A 21991-nucleotide genomic window follows, 5' to 3' on the forward strand; every position below is an offset into this window, starting at 1 on the left:
TTAAGTGTATTGTATGTCTTTAAATATTTACAAAATTACAAGTAATGCATAATTAATGTACATAAAACATATATAAGTACAAATTTCTTTATATACGTTCTTTAAATGTTATGTTAATATTACAAGAAAAATTTAAATAATATTGACAATAATGTATGAGTTAAACAAAGGAAAAATGGACTTGGACTTAGTACTAACTAGGTGATTGCCTGTGCTAAGCACGGGTTATTTAATATTTTATCATATTTAACATATATTTTTACGTAAATAAATAAAAAATATCAAAAATAGATGAATAAAAAAAATAATATTGGTACGCAATTTAAAATATAGGTTTGTGTACCATAATATACATTACGACGGAAAATAAAGTTAAACGATATATAAACTTAGTGAAATGAATACATTTATAACAACTTTTATCAACTATAAATTTTAAACCACTTTTTTGTATACAATATTGTATGTTAAAGTATAAATATTATCATAATCATCACATATTAAAATCTTTAGTTTTTACTTACTTTTGACCCATGAAACAACTATATATAATTGATCATGCATTAATACATACTGAAAAAAAAATTTAAATTTATGTTAGGTAATAATCAAATGATTGAATTCTAATTTTATGTCTTGGTCATTATTTTCCTATTAGGAAAATAAATTTTAGATTTTAGTATTAGAAAACAATATTACGATTGTTATTGTCAATCCTTCTCAAGTTTAATTACTCCTTTGTAGATTTCGTCCATCTCTAAACACGACTTACTTCACCTCAATTTGAATAAAGGAATCAAATTTTGCTAAATTAGGAAAAAAAAGATCTAGGTTTGATCAATCAAAATAATAACAATAAAAAGCAATTAAAATTTAAATTTATAAATAAATCATTCACATGCAACGAAAAAATGATATCAAAAATCAATAAATAAAATACTTAAGAAAATAAAAGATAAAAATAGACTAATGTAGGAGATATGACCCATTCATTGAGATTAGTTACATGTTTTACTTCTCTCTTTGGTTTGAATTAGCTAAACCCAAAAAAATCTATAGAGAGAGATAATTAAAAATAAAAAAAAAAACTTAATTTTATAGATATGAGAATAGTAGAAAGATAGGGAATTTTTATGAGAAAAAGATGAAATAGCCCTAATTTTAGCGGCTTAATTAATTGTAATTAATTAAGTAAATTTGGGATTATTATATTTTAATTGTGTTAACTTGTAGAAACTAAGTATAATTTAATATTATATTTGGATACCAATTTTATTATTATTGAGGACAAAATAAATTGTGCGACGTACATACGGGTAATTTTATTCACCTTAAGCTTGTTGAATGGTAAGAGATGCCTCCACCCCAATACTCACCAAACACACCACTCCTTCCTTCTTCTTATACTTGTGTAATGTAAGAACCATTCCCACCATTATTCTATCACTTCTAAACCAAAATTCTGAAATTTATCTTCTCCAAGTGAACAAGTAAACCAAAGTTTTGAATTTTATCTTCTCCAAGCAAACAAGCAACCAAAATTTTAAAATCCCACCTTCTCCAAGTGAAGAAGCAACTAAATTTTCTGAAATTCCACCTTTTTTTCCTCATAATTTCATGAATCATCAAGAGGTTTTGTAGTATCACCTCACAATAGCAACCCCCTATTTCAAAGAAAGTTTCATAAAGTTCATTTTAATCTCTACATTTTATATGGAGTATGGACCTTAATGATAGTCCACCTTGGATTGTTTTAAATGTTTTGCAATTAGAAGAGCCCAAGTAGATTTTATCATCATCATCATCTTTCTTCTCTTTTGTGTTGGAAAGTAAGTTTTAAACTTACTCACCCTCATTTTCTTCTATGTGCATGTTGATGTAAGGTTTAGATAAACCTTTAATTGACATTTATGTGTTTGATTGTTAGGGTAATTAGTAGAATCTCTTTGGTGTGGTGATAGAAGTAGCCATTAGAAGTCTTTATCAAGTTAGGTTGTTTTGGAAGATTGGATTTCTGATTTTATTGTGGTGATTGAAGATTGCTCATAGAGGTAATCCACAAATTTTGTTATATTTAAGTACAAATTGAATGTTTCAAAGTGATTTGAACTTTTTATGTGTATAAATATATTGTTAAAACTTTGGGTTTTCGTCAATCAAATGGACACTTTTTTTTTCTAGGTGAAACAGCTGAAAACAAGTTTCTGGATCGAGAAAATTTAAAATTTGGTTGCGGCTCGCGAGTCCCTTCGTTAAAGTTTCTGTCTTTTTCAGAAAATTTTTGGAATGAAGAATAGTTTGGTCGCGGCTCGCGAGTTTGGTCGCAACCCGCAGTAATTGGCAGTTTTCTGCCCCATCTTGAAAATGTGATATCTTCTTCGTTCGGACTCGGATTTAAGCAAATTTACATTCGTTACGACCGTACGGAAGTCTAGTTTATCATCCAATTACAATTACTCAAAAATTTTAATTGTAATTTTATTTATAGCCCTTTGAGTAAGCCTGTATCTTCATAAAAGTGATTAAAAGAGTTCAATGTTGTTACTAAGCTTGGATATTGCTCGAGTGGATGTGTAAGCATTAGTATTAACTTGGGATTGATCTTTAAATCTATAATAGATGTGATTACTTTAGTTTAATGATGGATTCTTGGATTTGGGTTTAATATGAGAAAGTGTTATAAGTACTGCATTCGAATTGACTGGGGAATCGGTTATGGAGTACATAAGTTACGATTTAGAGGTTAGTTATAAGTTCATGAAATTAAGAAAGGTTATATGTGCAGAAGTACTTATGTTGTTTCGGTGATGAAAGACTGATTTTGGAATTGATCCAGCTTGAAAAGTAATTGAGTATTCCTTTTATAATGCGTCTAGAGTTATTATTCGTTCTTCAATTTGGGTTTTATGGATAGGTATTGCTAAGTTATTGGTTCTTAATTGATTAGTTGATATTATTTGGGTTTAAATCAAAATGGGTATTGGAACTTAAGATTGGGGTAAAGATTGGTTAAACTCCATTGATAGTATCTCCAGCTCCTACATGTGTTGTTGTTGATGAGTCGATTGGTATTCTAGCTAATCATTGATTATTTTGTTTACGTAATAATATCATTAGTTTTGTAAAATGATTTTAATAAAATTTACCATGTTACGGAAATTATGTTTGATGAAATAAAGTATGTTAACATTGTATTTAGAGATTACAAAAGCATGTTTTACCTAAAGTTTTGTATAAAGTATTCAACATTATAAATGTTTGTCGTTTTGGGAATTAGACAATGGATACTATGTATCCAGTTTTGTGTGAAAACCTTAGAGCTTGATTCTAGGTACCCTTTTAGGATCGGCCTCGAGCACCCGATCACATTTAGTTCTTGCAAGAGCCGTTTTAGGTAATGACGATCACCCGTTTACCAGAATGATAGATCAAGCCTACTTCTGGCGATCACTAAATATTCCCTGTTTTCGTATTATTTTTATATTATGTTTTAAAATATTGTCTTAAGTATTGTTTTGATGATTGACAAATATTGTGTCTTTTGTGACGAATTTACCTCAAATTGTTAAGCTTTGAACTTACGTAGTTCTTAGTCGTATTTGGTTTATTAAAGAATGTGTTCTGTAACGTTAAATATTACACTGTGATGTAATATAGTATTATGTGTCGCCAAACAAAAGTTGATTGAAAGAACTTGATTGAAAAAAGGGATTTACCTAAATAAGCAAAAGATTAAAATATAAACTTTCACATGATTTTCTTATTTAAATGTGGCATTGTTTGTTGGGTTACTCAATAATTATTATTATTGACTGCTCTCGATGGGGCATACTCTTACGGAAGTAGATCCATTATTCTTTTCAGGGTAGCTTCGTTATGGAGGTGATGACTATAAGTATTATGTGCTATGTGCGCGGTATGGATTCCATTTTATCATCACTCCCTTTTGACTTTTGGTTCTGTAAACGTTTTCTTATTTTGGTATTGTAAATTAAGACTTTGAAGTTCTAGATATATTTCTTAAATAATTAAATTTAAGTTAAGTTTGTAAAAAAAAAAAAATTCGTTAACTCTGATATTGGTTTGCTATGATCGTAGGATCATAGGTCAGATTCAGTCCAAACATCTGTCAGTCTTCCGCTGTGTTAGCGGAGAGTATTATTATATTATTTCCGCTGGTATATGGACTGTTTCAAAAGATAGAAGTAATCTTCAATCACAAGTTGCAATGATCTTCAAAAAATGTGATAATTAGTTTAAGGAGACATAGAAAGTCATCAATGTTGCAGTAATTAATTTCTTAATTGTAGGAATTATTATAGTAGATAATCTAGATATTAAAGGCTATTTGAGGTAAAAGCGTATTCAGTACTCTAATTATTAGTCGGGAACTAAACTCATCAGAACATGACAAGTGTCCTTAGGTGGTCTCTGTTTTTGCAACAGACTCAAAATTTTTAATCTTAATCTTCTTATGAATTATTCCGAATTTTCAATTCAAATTTCTATTCCTTTGGTTATCTATTTCAAACCATCTTTAATTCCTAAACCTTTTCTAATTTTGTAATTTCTTTCAAATATTAAACTTTAAAATATTATTTTGTTTAAAATATTTTTATAAGCACTAAAATATTATTTTATTATTTTATAGTATGAAAAGTAAAATTTTATTATTATATTCATGGTTTTGTAAAACGTTACGTTTTAGCTTTCTTCCTTAAACTAACATTACTACTTATTATTTTAACTATAATTTTGGTTTAATTATTTTATACATAAAAATGGGTCGTATTTTTATTATTAACATTAAGTATAGTTTGAGAAAAATTTTCTAAGTAAACTACATATTTTCATGATTAAATTTACCCATTATTTTAAAGTATATTTACTTGTATATACTAGAACAAAAATTTGAAGAACCAAAATCCTTTCTATAGTAACCCATAATGTTCATCACTTACACAAGCTATCACCATTTCCTTACACAAGCTAACCTTCTTCTATAGTCCAAACTTTTACACATTCACTTACACACTCCAACTCTTACACATTCACTTACACACTCTAAATCATTTACACAAGTTAACCTTCTTCTATAATCCTAACTCTTTTTCATACAATCTAATGAACTACAAAGTTTTCCAAACCCATTATAAATACCCCCTTAGCCATGAGATCACTTACACCACCATTATCAAATATTTCTAACATTCTTTCTTACATTTTCACTTCATTAAAATCTTACTACATTATAATAAATACCTTTATTATTAGTTGAAGAAATTTAAGAACATAGAGCTTATAACACTCTTTATTTAGCTTAAATCATCATCATTATGGAGCACTATTGGGTTATTACTTTGGGTACTTAATGTATCATTATTTTTGGAGTTTAGATTTAATTATTTTGGGAACTTAGAAGATCATCATTATTTAGGGAGTTTGGATTAATTATCTTTGGAGCATTATTATCTATCTTGAAGGGTCTTATTTCTTATTGTTTTCCTAATTAGTACTTATGGTATAACTTCTTACCCTACTCTTTTTGTGGAATTTTACATTATATTTACTTTATAATATGCCAAGTATAAAATATGCTGATATGTTTTATTAGGAAGTTAGTTTAATGAAATTATGATCAAGATTATATTAAGTATGTGTCTGCTAAAAGTATTTTTCAGTATGTTAATTTAATAATCTTTTAACAAGTATAGGAAGCTGGGTGCAAAATTATATTCTAGTGATATTAGGTATGATTCATGTTATAAACTAGTGCTAGTATGTTTATGAGTCATGTGTTACATTAGGAATGTTATTATAATTAAGAATTTTTATGTTAGAACTTTATTAATATGTTTATGTTAGCCTTCAAATTAGTTTATAAGGTAGTAAGTTATTTTATGAATTTATTTTTTTATCAAGTATGAAGAATATTGTTATTATACTTTATTTTGAGATTTAAGTTTATCCTTAAGGTTATAGTAAATTTTTAAGATATTGAGTAAAGTTTTTATATTTGTAAGTGGTTATGTTAATTATTTAAATCTAGGATTTAGTATGATAAATTAAATTAAGTCGTTCTTTTTATGTGAAAAGGGCCCAAAACACGCATAGGCCATTCGACCACTATCATATAATGAAAAAAAAGACAGTTTGATTTGTTTTATAACTACAATGTTGATTTTTACAAACTTTATAAGTTTACTTATTTTTCTTAACTTGAAATATTGATTTTTGGTGAATTTGTAGAATTTTGGAAATTTATCCTAATGATGCAATTTTAATGTGAATTTAATTAGAATATTTGATTTTTTTGAAGAGAATAAAGTTTTATAAAGTTGGAAATGTTGATTTTGTGAACTTTTTTAAAGAGAAATAGATTTTAGTAGCTACTTGTGGAAAATATTAATTTGGAGACTATTAATAGAATATTAAGTTATTAGTGTGAATTTAGCAAACTAATAAAAATAAAGTTATAAATAAAATTTAATGTGTAAAAATTTAATAATGAATGTATAAAGACATAAAGGTTAATTTTACGTTATGATTAAGAATTTTATTAAAGAAAAGAGGTTATCACCTAAGTTTATCAAAGTCAAAGTCAATGTCAAATTGTAGTAATAAAAATGTGATGTACTTGTGTGAATGAATATTGATTGAATGACCCTGATAGTAAGGTAATGTCGAACCATGGATCGGCATGTAAAATCCCGGCGCCCGTGTTGGCCGAAACGTAAAATGCGGTGTAAGCCAGGGGGTTAGCTACCTATCCTGTAGAGCTCGAGCATCAATTGTATTGGAAAGGTGACGACTCCCACCACAGTTAGGGTTTAGGACTACGGTTCTTACCTAACCAGACCCTTACATATATCATGTGTCATATTGATGTGCTTGTTGATCAATGATGAACTTGATTAGTGTTGATGCTATGATGCATGGTACGGTTATGAGTATTAACCAAATGAAGTTACTTAAATGTTAAGATTACCGAATTGTATAAGTGGCAGTAATGTACTTCTGTCAGGATCGAGAATGGTATCTTAATGACTTAAAAGTATGGAATAGAAAAAGAATATGGTAAGAGTATATGGTGGTGTCAATTAATTATAAGTTCGTACTTAAATTATTATTTTGTAAATATAGCGTATAAGTTCCGTATTTTGAGCTGGATAGGAAGTTATACTCGGCGTTAAGCGCTGACTGATTCAATCGGCTGTCATCCGTATCATGGATGGTAGCATTTTGCAGGATTTAGTTCAGGTTCCAGGCCGCAACAATTACTATTTATCGAGAACTTATGTGCTTTTTGTATCTTTATTGATGACTTGATGATGATGTATTTTTTTCATTTTGATGTATTAGATGTAACATTTTACTTATGTTTTAAACAACTTTAATTTTTATGATTTAAAGATTTTAACAGTTCGGCATTTTTAGACTTCCGCAATATTTTTGTATTGAAAATTATTATTAAATGTTAATTATGTATCGAGATTGCTGCTCATGTTAAATGCGGTATCAGAGCTAAAGTTACTCGAATCTCTGAACTTCGGTTCCATGTAAAGAATGTTCTCAATAGCCTTAGAGAAATTAGCAATAGTAGATATTTTATGAATTGTTCTCGCTTTGGTTCGAATTAGTTAAACCCAAAAAATCGAATTAGCTAAACCCAATAAAGTGAGAGGTACAAGATTGCTTTTGAGGTATTAAATTTATAGAATTGTAGAATCGTGTTATGATTCTACCTCTACAAATTTATTGTAATTAGAATTGTAAGATTCTGCCAACTTACGATTCTACCGACAATTCAAATCGCTTGCTTGTTTTTGGATCGTAAAATTGTAGAATCTTATATTAGAATCATGATCTTAATAAGCATGGTTGTATCATGATAAAATTTTCTTCTTGGTTAATTAGCTTCCACACACAATTAATTAAAATTTTCTATTATACTTTCCTTCTTTCCTTGTTAAATTAATTACCCTTATGATAGGATCTAACAATAGTGATGTCTTTTTAAACAAAAAAATTAAGTACATGTGCTTTATTGTATGAATATAGATGCGTAAAGCGGAATTGGAAGAAACTATTTTTTAACATCTAAACAGAATCACGTGCATATCATAATATGAATTATCAAATACAGAAGAATATCATACCCTTGATGCGTGAATTCCACGTTAGATAATCGAGTATGAAATATATCAAAATAGAGATAATAGTACGTCAAAAGTCGTTCCTCTAATGTTGGTCCACAAGCATCGAACGGATCACCACGCATGCTAGTGAGGAATAAGAAAACCCCTTTTCTGATTGCTTTTTAGGTGGAGAATATGAGTGTGTAGAGAATACTAGAAATGATAATGCTTATATAAGAGATGAACAAAGTGCATCTATATATACACTATGTAACACCTCTTCATATACCCTTTGCATGTAACCTTTACATGTCTTAATGGTGATACATAATGTTTGTTTTAATTTCTAATTTAAACACACAATCAAACCACTAGTAATTCTTCATTTTTCAAGTAACACTTATGATGGTTAAGTAGATGTTTAATTCACAATTAAACATATGATCAATTTGTGTACAACTCCTCATACTAAGTATTTAAAGAGCATCTTATGTTCTTGGTGTAAATTTATATCCGATCGATTACTTATATGTGTGTCCTCATAGGACCCGATTATAATAGTAGTAAACTAATCATATTACATACAAATTACAGTTGGTTTCTAGCAAAACTCTATGACCACCTAAAATAATCAAAAGTATTTTATCTTCATAATTCGTCCCATTTATATATAGTAGTTACACTTGATCAAAGGACACTAATTTCCTTCAATCTCCCACTTGTCCTTGAACAAGTTTGTAACCTTAAATTTCTTAAGTCACTTAACGTCAAATTTTGATACAATAATGACGACTCATGTCATCTATACTAACGTTCAAATTTATTTCTTGCAATCTGAGTTTGAACTGTTGAAGCAAACAATTAACTCTTTAATTCGTTTGAGCACGACCATGCATTTTCAGTTTTAACTCTTCAAGAGGCTAAAGACACCAGTCCTAATAATAGGAGGACTTATCCAGTTTTGTATAACCAAAACTCCCACTTAACTTTTAGCAAACTTGAGCATTCCCTTTATAACCTCCTTTTATAGCACGACGTTTGAGAATGTTAAGAGAATACTAATCATTATATGAGAATAGTGTCATACTCATGTCAAAGGAATCCACTAAATATAACAATGAAATTCTCCAAACATTTTTAAAGAACATCAAGTAGGTCAGTCTAATATGTATCTCTATACATACCTATGTAAAGGACTAGACATCTTTATGTCTCTATAGCCCACGAAACTGTGCTATCAATTAACTTACAACTAGTCCACAAAGAAATCATTTATGTCCAACTTAATGATTCGGATTAGGGACAAAAATATTTTAAATAACTTCGGTTCACTTATAGGGTTTCATATATTAAACAACTCTCCTATAAGTTTCAACTCCAAAACTCTTGTTTAACTCTTTATACTTGAGATATGACTATGGTTTAGTTAATGGATATAATCTAATAGAATTTTACATGCTTTCAAGTTTTCTTAACTTCAATTGTAGAATTAGCTATGATGCCATGTTTGAAACTCTTTCAAACTAACATCTCTTTCAGAGTAAAGGTAGTAACGTGATAATGATCAAAACCACCTTTATCTCTTATTCAAACACATCTATCAAACTAAGAACTTATCTTTTTAGGTACTTCAAGATGTTCTCAGTCATCGCCCTATGGTCATTATAAGGGCACGACTAGTTTCTTCTCATCATACTCAAAGCATAAGAGAATTCTAGTCAAGTACGTAAGATACATGATGGATTCAAAGGTCAAAGCACATGAAATCCTAATTATCCTCTTAAGCTCAACATATATCATTTGACATTGTTTCTTACTAAGAGAGATGTCACAAGACATGGGATGAAAAATTTTCTTAAACTTATCCTTATTTAACTTACTAAAGATATTATCAACATAAGCTTTTTGACAAAGTTCAATCATCCATCTCAATCTATCTCTATATATTTGAATGCCCAAAATGTACGAAGCCTCTCCAAGATAATTTATAGAAAAACAACTACTATGTCAAGCCTTTTTACAGACTCGAACATCGATGCGTTGCTCCTTATAATCAATATGTCATCCACATATAATACTAAGAAAAACAACAAAACTCACAATATCATTCATATACACACAAGAATCTTTCGAAGTTTTATAAGAAACAAAACTATTTCTTTACCTCTTAGAAAAGAATAGTCCTACTCGTGAATGTTTGCTTCAGTTCACATATGAACTTCCAAAGCCTACATATCTTCCGAGAGCTTTTAGGTTGTACAAAACCATTAGTTGTGTCATAATATACACATCCTCTTCTAAATCACCATTTAGAATGTTGTTATTGACATTTATTTGTCTAATCTCGTATTCATAATACAAGGTTATTTCTAGGATTATCCTAATGGATTTAAGCATAGTTGTTTACAAAAAGTTCTTCTCATAGCAAACAATATAAAGTTCAATTGAACCTTTTGCCACTAATTGTGCTTATAGACAACAAATTTGTCATTCATATAGTATTTATCTTATGAATACACTTGTATTCGATACGTCTAGCTCCTTTGTTTAAGTCTTTATCTTATAAACAAACTTAAACTTAATGGGTCTAACCTTTGGACAAGTCAACCAAGTTGAAAACTTATAGGACATACATGGATTCCATTTCAAATTTGCTTGCTCCAAGCCATATGTCGAAGTAGGATTCGCCATCGCTATTACGTAGGTTGTAGGTTCCTCTTTATCTAATAAAAGGACTTCATGACTTTCATGAATGAGTTAACCATCCTTAGGGTTCGCTTTAGTGGTTTTATTCTTACCACTAGTCCTGCAAATAGGGATAATCACATCAATACATACAACTAAAGGTAGTACAACACATAGGCTCCTACTAGATTAACAATTTCTCCCACTAAAGGAGTAATATGTGATTGATATAACTTTATATGATTTTAAACAATTTAAAATCAGTAGTTATAAAGACTTTATTCATTTTAAGTTGTCCCTTATGAATATAGTGATTCCAAGATCCTATTTAAAATAATTGTAAGCGGACTTAGGCCCTACTCTTAAAATCATTTTAGCAAGGTAAGTAAACTCTTTTACTAATTACAACACATGTAATTCATGGTTGATAGGTGATATCTCTATATCAAAATTTTTACCTTTACTTCAAAACCCAAAACCCTTTTGATGATTTTGTTGAGCATAACCAAACAAACATGTAAATTTTCCATATTTACTCTATTCCACCTAAACCAATTAGTAACACCCTATTTAGGTATAACCTATCACTATTGGTAAGGACTTTAATAGGTGTTTATTTTGGAAAAACATAACTCAATATTATTTAGGGACCTATGTTCTATGTTGTGTTATTGTAAAATGAACACGTGAATAAATAAAGAATATAAATATAGCAAAACATTCAAAACAATCTTAAATTGCTAAAATGTGATCTAAACTATGGCTCATCTTTAACGCTTCATCCTCAAATCAACATGGATCCTTGTCCTTGATCATCTTGGATGTATAAAAAGTTTTAAAATTTATAATTATTTTAATTAATAAATTACAAAGTAAAACGATGCACAGATCGTAACTTAAATTAGAAGATATTTATCAATTCATCAATCGTAAACTTTATTCTAATTTGGGTTATACTAGTCACCACATACAATATCTAATATCAGATATCAGATATCATATAAACATACAATTATTTTAATATCACAGTATTTAAATAAAGTACATGCAATTAACAAATTTAGAGGCATGAATAATTAATGATATTAATCATATTAATACAATATTTTATAAGGCAATTAAACAAATTGACTATTTAAATAATTAAATCACAATAATTTTATATGTAATAATTTATGTGCAAATTAATCAAATTAAAAGCACACGCCACTTGATTTTCTTTAATCACATTAATAAAACTAAGTGATAACTAATTTATAAAATTAAAGAAAAAATAAGTTAATAATTATTATTATTTATGTTCAATGAATCAAATTAAAAGCACCCATTACTTAATTTAAATTAATCATATTAAAAATTAAGTACTCCCTCCATTTTTGAAAGTCCTTCCCATTTGGAATATGGGAAGGAACCAAAGGAAGGGGAATCTTTAACTAATAGCTAATCATTGAACATTGGAGAAAGTAAAAAAATACAAATAAAAATAATTAAATCATTGTGTAAAAATCTGAATTTACTGAAGGTATACCGAAGGTATTTACACTTATGATTGCCAAAATAAAACAAATAGAAAGTTAAAGCTCTTAATCTTTTCCTAAATAAAACAGCCAATTACAATCATAGTTTACCAACACATCAACCTGTAGATGATTTGGTACATGGATTAAGCTTAAATTAAATATCAATCCATACTTACACTATAAATACAATCAAAATCACAAAGCAAAATTATCCCCAAATACATCAACAGTAACTTAAAATCTTTATAAAATCAGAATGTTAAACTTCAAACAATTACTTGAACCTGTACAAAATCAGAATCTGTATCTTGAAATAGTCTCGTGAACCTTTTACAATATCAGCAACAACAGGGTACTTGCATCAATAATCAGCAGCAATACTCAATCAACACAGGCTTCAGTTTTGGCTTTTTACCCTTTTGTTTCATAAGGAATGATTTTTCAGATTATGAATCTGAAAACAGTGCAGTAATATATGGTGATTCTGATGGGGAAGATGATGTCTTAATGGAAGTAGAAGCTTTACACAATGAAGTAATAGGGGACTTAGAGCCTTTTTAAGACCTCAACGGTCCCCCACCATTGTCACCCATTGCAAATGATCCAATTCAAAATGAAATTGTAAGAACCAATCTTAATGAACCAGATGTAAATCAGCCAAATCATCACAAGCCGAGATTGAACAATCAAACGCGACAACAAATTTTACTACACTTACTCAACATATTTGTTGCTGGAAATCTTCCTCATGGTTCAATTAACAAGACAGCGAAGAAGTTTGGTTATTCCCGAAGGACCATAAGCTATTTATGGAACAAGGCAGAGAAACAAAAGAAAACATCCCAAAAGTATGATTTAGATCATAGCTATCACAAGTGTGTAAGAAAAAGAATTACAGTCCCATATGAAAGTATCGCAAGCATTCAAATAGGTGATAGAACGTGTATAAGGGACTTGGCAAGTAAACTCAACTTAGCACCATCCACTGTATGGAAGATGATCAAAAGGGTTGAATTAAATCCTCACACTAATGCAATGCATCTAGAAATTTCAGAGGATAATAAGCTGGTAAGAATTAAGTGGATTATAAGTTTACTTGTACAAGAGTCGATTCCTATTCAACCACAATACAAATATCTATATGACTTTGTTCATATCGATGAAAAATGGTTTTACTTGTCAAAAAAATCACAGCGATTTATCTTGCAAAAAATGAACCTAAACCTTACAGAAGTGGTAAATCATCCAAATTCATTCCTAAAATTATGTTTATGGGTTGTGTGGCAAGACCTAGATAGAACCAAATAGGTGAATGTACTTTCGATGGTAAGATAAGAATTTTTCCATTTACCGAAGTACTTACGAAAAGGGCTTCAAAGAATAGACCAAAGGGGGTGTTTGAAACAAAACCCATAGAGTCGGTCAACAAGCAAGAAACAAGGGAAATGCTAATCAATAAAATAGTTCCAGTAATCAAGTCAAAGTGGCGTAGTGAAGGAGAGAAAATCATTTTCATTCAACAAGATAATTGCAAGGCACACATTACTCAAGACGATGTTAAATGGCAAGCACATTATAAACAAGATGGTTTTACATTTATTTTAACTTAACAACCACCAAACAGTCCAGATTGCAATATATTGGATTTGAGTTTTTTTAGAAGCATATAATCATTAATGCATAATAAGATGCCAAAGTGTATTAAGAAATTAGTAAAAGCAGTTCAGGAAGCCTTTATTGAATTACATCCAAAAACACTTAGCAATGTTGGATGTCCTTACAATATGTGATGAATGAGATACTTAAGGCAAAAGGGTCAAATAATTATGACGTTCCCCACAACAAAAAAAAGAAGGTTGAAGATAATGGCAACCTATCAGAACAAGTACAAGCACCCAAATGGGTTGTTAATGATTGCATGCAATGACATATGGAGAGGAATATATGAACCAATTGTTTGGAATCAATTTATAATCATGTACTCAAAAGTTGCAGTGCTTTATCTCTTAATGAAAAAGACTTTTGTATACACATGTCTCAATTAGTCCCTATCAATCATCGAATAATATACAAAGGCTACATTACAAGTTACCCGAAAGTGCTAAAATCAAATTCTAACACAATGGCAACAATTCGTAATTAGGCTCATTAGTATATTTTCTCATTATTATTGACTCATCATCGACATTATATAGGTTAAACATTGTCTCAGTTAGTCCCCAATAATCATCGAATAATAAACAATAGCTACATTACGAGCTACCCGAAAGTGTTAAGCTCATACTTTAGCACAATGGCAACAATTCGTAATTAGTCTCATTTGTCTATTTTCTCATTGTTAAAGACTCTTCATTGACAATTTCATGTAACATAAAAAAAAACTAATCCACATATCCAACACAAAAACCCAACAATACTAAATTTGTCGAAGAAACAACATATCAAAAACTTAAAATTAAGAATCAATCCATACATGCACAATGGTATTGCATTTTATAAACACCAACACAATAGTTTTCCATTTCCAAAGCAACAATCGAATAAACAAACAATTTCACACGCATTCAAAACCAGCCAATTTCCAGCAACATCAACCATAAAAAAAATCCAACAGCAATAGTCAATCTTTACAGACGTTTAAATAAATCAGCCAACCTCACCTCGAGTTTAATTATATTTGATTTAGGTTTTAGCTTTACCCCATTTTCATGTTTGCTAGATGAAGCAATACTTTTTTTAACTAAGGGTATTTCTATCAAAAAAATATCCCAAAATAGAAAGATTCTAAATAAAAAGAACTTTTAAAAAATTTCCAAATAAGGAAAATGGAAAGGACTTTCGAAAACGGATAGAGTAGTAGTTAAATGAATTAATTAATCAACCAATTAACATAAAAATTCAGAAACTTTGACCGTCCTTTATTATTTAATTCAATTACAATTTAAAATATTCATATTTAACACTTCATTATGATTAAAATTGTGGATTAAAAATATGAAAAGAAAATAGTTGGACCCATACGTGCCCTTTCCCTTTCCCTTCCCCCTTTCACTTTCCTTTGCATTGAATATCAACAACCATTTTCATGGCTGCCGCTCACCCAACAACCATCAAGACCATCGGGAAATACCCCAAACAACCCAAATTCAGCCGCATACAGCCCACCATCACCACCACCGTGACTAGTCCTTTAAAAAGCTGCGAGAATGGAGCAAATTTCGTCTTTATTTTCGCAAGCTTGGACCAAATTTCGACCATCAAATGCTCAAATTATGATTCCAAATAAAGGAAAATACTCTTAATTATCATATAATTATTGTTATAAATCGATTAAACATGAAATTCACAAGATTCATACACGTTAATAAATTTGGGACAAAAAACTAGGGTTCTTCAATATGAAATTGAGGAAAAAATGTTTAAATTACCAAGCAAAACAACAATACAATTGTGAAATTTTGCAATTCAAACAATGATAAACCAATCCCCTAACATGAATTCATGACAAAATAAAATTTAAAAGCATGAATATTTTAGAGAAAAAAATGTTGGTAATGTTTTGAGTGGTTTGGCTTTTTTTTTTTTCCTTTTTTTTTTTTATTTCAATCACATAACTTAAATAAACTTATTGTATTTTTCATTATGTATTTCATAAACATTTTGAGTATCAAAATACAACAAAATATCTTAATTTATTATTCTAAGTATCCAGATACAAAAAATAATAATTTAATCAATGATTAAAATCCAATTTTAATTATACAATAAAATCATATTTTACTTATTTAATATTAATCCACATTTTACCTTCCCTAATTGAAGCAAAATAATAAACTTTATCATAATCATATTATAGTAATGCAAGAGGCTAAATAATATCAGTGTACGCGTAAAGCGGAATTGTAAGATACTTTCTTAACATCTAAATAGAATCGCGCGCATATCATAATAATATGAATTATCAAATATAGAAGAATATCATACCCTTGATGCGTGAACTCCACATTATATAATCGATTATGAAATATATCAAAATAGAGATAATAGAACGTCAAATGTCGTTCCTTTAAAATTGGTCCACAAGCATCGAACGGATCACCACGCATGCTAGTGCGGAAAAAAGAAAAAACCCTTTTCTCATTACTTTTTAAGTGGCGAATATAAGTGTATAGAGAATACTAGAAATGATAATGCTTATATAAAAGATGAACAAAGTGCGTCTATTTATACACCATGTATCATCTCTTCATATACCCATTACATGTAACCTTTACATGTCTTAATGTTGATAGATAATATTTTTTTTAATTCCTATTTAAACACATAATTAAAACACTAGTAACTCTTCACTTTTCAAGTTAGACTTATGATGATTAAGTAGATGCTTAAATTCAAAATTAAACATATAATCAGTCTTTGTATAACTCCTCATACTAAGTATTGAAAGAGCATCTTTTGTTCTTCGTGTAGCTAGGTATCTGATAGATTACTTATATGTGTGAACTCTGGGACCTGATTATAATAGTAGTAAATCAATTCATATTAGATACTGGTCACAGTCGGTTTCTAGCAAAATAATATGATCACCTAAAATAATCGAATGTATTTTATCTTCATAATTGGTCCCATTTATATATATAGTAGTTACACTTGATCAAAGGACACTAATTTTCTTCAATTATGTTTTATCTTGTATGTAAAAACTCACCATCTGAGATAATCTAGTGAGAGAATGTCCAAGAAATCAAACATATGGTGTACTGTCCGATATTATTCACAACACAAAAACTTGGACGAGATGGTTTCATTATAAGACCGTCAATTTGGGTCCCAATTCACACGTGTAACAGCGTCACACGCTTTCCCCGTTTTTTCTATTTTCTAGGCATTTATCAATTTTGACCTAAAGGTATTAATTTTTACCTTAATGGTATCAATTTCAACGTAAAGTAAAATTTAAACAAATCAATTTAAATAAAAAAAATTTCAATTTAGACCTATAAGTGATCAATTTTAACATTAAACTGATCAATGATACCTAAATATGGTTTTGTTTTCACAATTTTAGAAAGAAGTTTAATAAAAATGGTATTATTCTATCATTACGTGGATTTATCAAACAACAAATAAATGGTCAATAAAACTATAATTGTTTAATGGAAATAAAATTGTTCATAATGGACTTGGAAATAATAGTGATATTGCTCATTTCTCAACAGTTTTTGTTCATAATAGACTTGGAAATAAAGTGTAGGTGTAATGTATGCTTACCCTGGATGTGAAGGTGGAGGAAGTATCGATTTCGAATTATGTTTGTCGATTGATTTAATGAATGCTTTTGAAAATGACCAAGAGTTCAAGGTTTTTTTGTTACAAAAAATTTTAATTTTGATTTAAGAATGATCAATGCAGACTTTAAAGTGATCAATTATGATCAGTTATAACTTATAAAAAAAATTCAATTTTAACCTTAAATGTATCAATTATGACTTTAAATAGATCAAGTACTGAGTGCATATTAAAAAAAATTATAATTAAGCTGATTGGACTATATGTCTTATATTGAGACGGTCTCATCCAAGACCAGCTTTATTCACAATCGTGAATTTCATGCAGCCAGTGACGGACATGGACCAATTTGGGCTTTTCTGGAGTGGAATAGGAGCGACATTCATGGAAATGGAGAAAGCCGGGTATGTAATAAAATATAAGCAGCAAGAAACTTAAATGGGTATGTGATAAAAAGGAAGTGTATACAGGTTTCAATGGCCGAATACACGAGAGATGGCAGCCGGGTCAGGAATTTAGATCATAATGCAAGCGTTTCGAAGAACGTCAGGAAACACACTTGAAAACTAGCTTTGAGAGATGGAAGAAGCTATAGTGACATCGTGACGGGGAGGAAGCAATCGGATAATCACAGGAAGGACAGGTCAGTGAAATAAGAGAACAAGGTTGGGGACGTTGTGAAGGGGATTCAAATCATGACTAAAAAGCCCCGGGCAGGACAATGGCAATGAAGGAGCGCATTCAAGTGGAGGAAAATAAAGACATCTAAGATTGGTTAAGAAAAGCGATTGTGGGAGAGCTACAAGAGTTCCAGGAACAGGATGACGTTATGAAAGCTGTGGCTACTCTAGGACTACCGATCACAGAGATAAAACAGTCTCACTCCTACGAACATCTTCATGGTGATAGACCAAAAAGAACGTGTCCAAATATCTAGAAGTCAATTGCCCTCCGTGGGATGTATTTGATGATCTTATAAGATGGTCCGCAGGGGAGCAAATGGATTCAAGACTAGTATGGATTGTGTATATTTGCATTCCTCCGTACTATTGGAGTATTGCGAATATAAAGAAGATATGGTCTATATGGAGTCCGGTGGTGCGTCTAGATGACTATACAAAGGAGATGAAAAGTGTGAGCTATGCTAAGATGTTATTCGTTAGGGTTTAATTTTTAATACCACAAGCGTGCGGATGTTGTAGCACAACTATGGGATGAATCGCAGGGAGACTATATGTTTTGATTATTTAGTCAATGAATCACTTTAAGAAATCAATATGTGATTATTCAAACTAAGCTAAGATTGCAATTTATGTAATGTTATTTAATTCAATAAGAAAAAGGCCTAGGACAATGATAATCCTCACTAATATGCATAGGACTAGACATTTAAAATCTATGTCAATTATAACATCTGGGTTTTTAGCGAAAGAGTTAATTTTTCTTTTTGGGATGCTAATCGACTAAGCACGGATTGAATAATGTTCTATCTTAATCTCAACTGTTGTAATTTTGATTAATTCAACTTTTAACAAGACCAATTAAAACCAATTCTCTACATTCATAATTTTGATGGCAATAAAAGGAGTTTAAGTTGGTTTGCATTTAAGACTAAGATGTTTTTCCATCTCAACTTTCGTATTTCAAAAAATAAAAAGCTAAAAGAGTTTAACTTAAGCGTATTATAACATATTCAATTATACCCAGATAACTTAAGCAAATCTCCTAAGAATCTAACCTAAATGCGTAACTAGGGTTCATACCAAAGTTCTAGCATACAAACTACTCACTAGATGAAAGCATTGAAGCAATTGAATCAATAAAATAAGCAAAACTCATAATAATAGACATAATAATTAAGAGATTAGGAAACAAGAATACCTTAAACAATGAGTTTAATAGATAATGATGAAATCAATTTAATAAAAATGCAATAGAATAACTCAATAGAATAATTCTTATTGTGAAATCTAGGGTTTTATAAAGGAAAGATTAAATATTAACATAAGAAATTAACTACTAATTATGGATTAAAGGATAATTAAAAGATGATTAACAAAAGCTTAAAATTAATGAAAGGGTTTTTAATGGCCTCCCCTAAAACCTAGCAAGAAGAAATTAGTTACTTTCACAAAATATTTTGAAACAGGCCTTTAAATATACAATAATTTATAAAATTAACATGTAATATCCAGAATATTTAAAAAAAAATAAAAAAATAAAAAAAAATAATTAAAAATATAAAATCCTAAAAATTAAATTAAAAAAAACTAATAAATTTGTTAAATAAACTAAAATACACTCTAGAAAAAAGACAAAAAAATAAATAAATAAATTTGTTAGAAAAAGCTATTACACGATTTAAATAAAAAAATAATTTGGCCAAAACTAAATTATACGGCTACGCTAGGCATGGCCACGGGGCGGGTTACCCGGAACCGAACCGGTCCCGAACCGCTTGGAACCGGAACCGTTTGCGACAGGTTTCGAACCGCCCCGAACCGCGGAACCGTGAAACCGCCGGAAAAATACTTCATGAACCGGACCTAAAAAACCGCGGTTTGGAACCGGAACCGGTCCGGGTGAACCGGTCCAACGGTTCCAGGGAACCGGAATCGGAACCGGTCCAACGGTTTCATGGATCCGGAACCGGGACCGGTCCGGTTGAACCGGCTCAACGGTTCCATGGAACCGGAACCGCCAAAACTAGCCGTTAGAGAGCCGTTGCATTTTCCCCTATAAATACTCATCACTTTCAATCATTTTCATTCACAACTCATCTCTTCTCCTACTCTCTCTACTTACTCTCTCTACTTAATTCTTTAATTACGCAATTATTCTCTTAATTACATAATCAGTCTTTTAATTATTTCTTAATTTAGTTAATTACATAATTAGTCTATTAATTATTTATTTATTTCTTAATTCTATTATTATTTCAATATTATCAATCATGTCTTCATTTTTGAAAAAAGCCTCAAAAAAAGTTACTAAAGTGGCAAAATCATTGGGAGGTTCCAGCTCCTCCAAAAGAAAGGCCACTTCTACTCCGTCGGTATCAACAACACCTTCCATTAGTAATTATAATTATGAACCAAATTATCGAGAAGGGTACGACCCAGAATTACATAATTATGCAGAAGAAGTGGAAAGAGAAATACAAATTGATGAAGAAGAAGAACAAGAAGAGGAACCAACGACCCCTATTGGGATACATATATCTCGACAGTCATCAACAAGATCACATGAAAAACAACAACAACAAAGACAAGCTCGTGGTAAACGAGTCAATTTCCAAACTATCGGTTAGTTTTATAATTTTATTCTTCAAATTAATTAAATTTTAAATTATTTATTTATTTAATTATAGTTTTATAATTTTAAATTATTTATTTAGATGAAGATGAACCAGTAAGACAACCTTTTCCGGCAATGCCACCTCCTAGTGGTAGAGCTGTTTCACATGTGTGGTCGTATTTCACAAAAGAACCAACCGAGAATCCAAACATTTTCTTATGCACTTGTCAAATTTTTGAAAGTCAAGGAGTAAAGTCCTTAGTTTCATACAATTTCACCAGAGGTAAATACTTTTTAAGTTTTTTATACATACATTATATATTCATATTTTATAAAAATTTATTTATTGTGTTTTGTGAATACGTGTTAGGTGGTGGTACGAGATCTTTTAACAAACATTTGGAAAAGAAGCATGGAATCACAAAAGAAACTCATGCAGCAAGCGGCAGCGGGACCACAAGTGGAACTGGAAGCCGACAGACACAGTGGGACTTTCCCAGCACAGGTATGCCTTTTAGATATAATCGTAATGATATGATTGATGAATTTTCTAGGTATGTAATTTGTGATGAATTGCCTTTTAACCACGGTGAAAGTAGGGCATACGAGCGTTACGCTAGAAAAACTATGCAACCACAATAAAGAGCAATCCCAAGGAGCACTCTTAAAAGATGCACAATTAAATTATATGAATCAATGCGCTATGAATTAGTTGAAATGTTTAAATCTTTTAATGGTAGGGTTAGCATAACAACTGACATTTGGTCTGCTCCCCCACATTTAGAATCTTATATGTGTGTAACAGCACATTGGATAGATCAAAATTGGATTATTCAAAAAAGAATAATTGCTTTTGAGACAATGCCAGAAAGACATACCGGTGAAAACATAAAATATAGATTAGTAGAGATATGTAGAGAATGAAACTTATTAGATAAGATATTTTGTTGTTCAACTGATAATGCAACCGCGAACGTTAAATGTCTAGAACTTTTGTATAACGAACCTGCATTTAGTTTTATCCTTGGGGGTAGCTTATTACACATACGTTGTTGTGCGCAT

At 30.1% G+C, this 21991-nt stretch overlaps 1 long non-coding RNA gene across 1 annotated transcript; it reads left to right on the top strand.

Moving 5' to 3' along the window:
* The first annotated feature begins 1383 nt into the window (after positions 1-1383).
* LOC130828865 (uncharacterized) lies at positions 1384-7424 on the top strand. Its single transcript, XR_009047408.1, has 4 exons — positions 1384-1829; positions 1928-2051; positions 3865-3916; positions 7239-7424. It is a non-coding gene; the product is annotated as an uncharacterized LOC130828865 (long non-coding RNA).
* Positions 7425-21991: the final 14567 nt, after the last annotated feature.

This window comes from Amaranthus tricolor, chromosome 12, assembly GCF_026212465.1.
Source record: "Amaranthus tricolor cultivar Red isolate AtriRed21 chromosome 12, ASM2621246v1, whole genome shotgun sequence".
Lineage (NCBI taxonomy): Eukaryota > Viridiplantae > Streptophyta > Magnoliopsida > Caryophyllales > Amaranthaceae > Amaranthus > Amaranthus tricolor.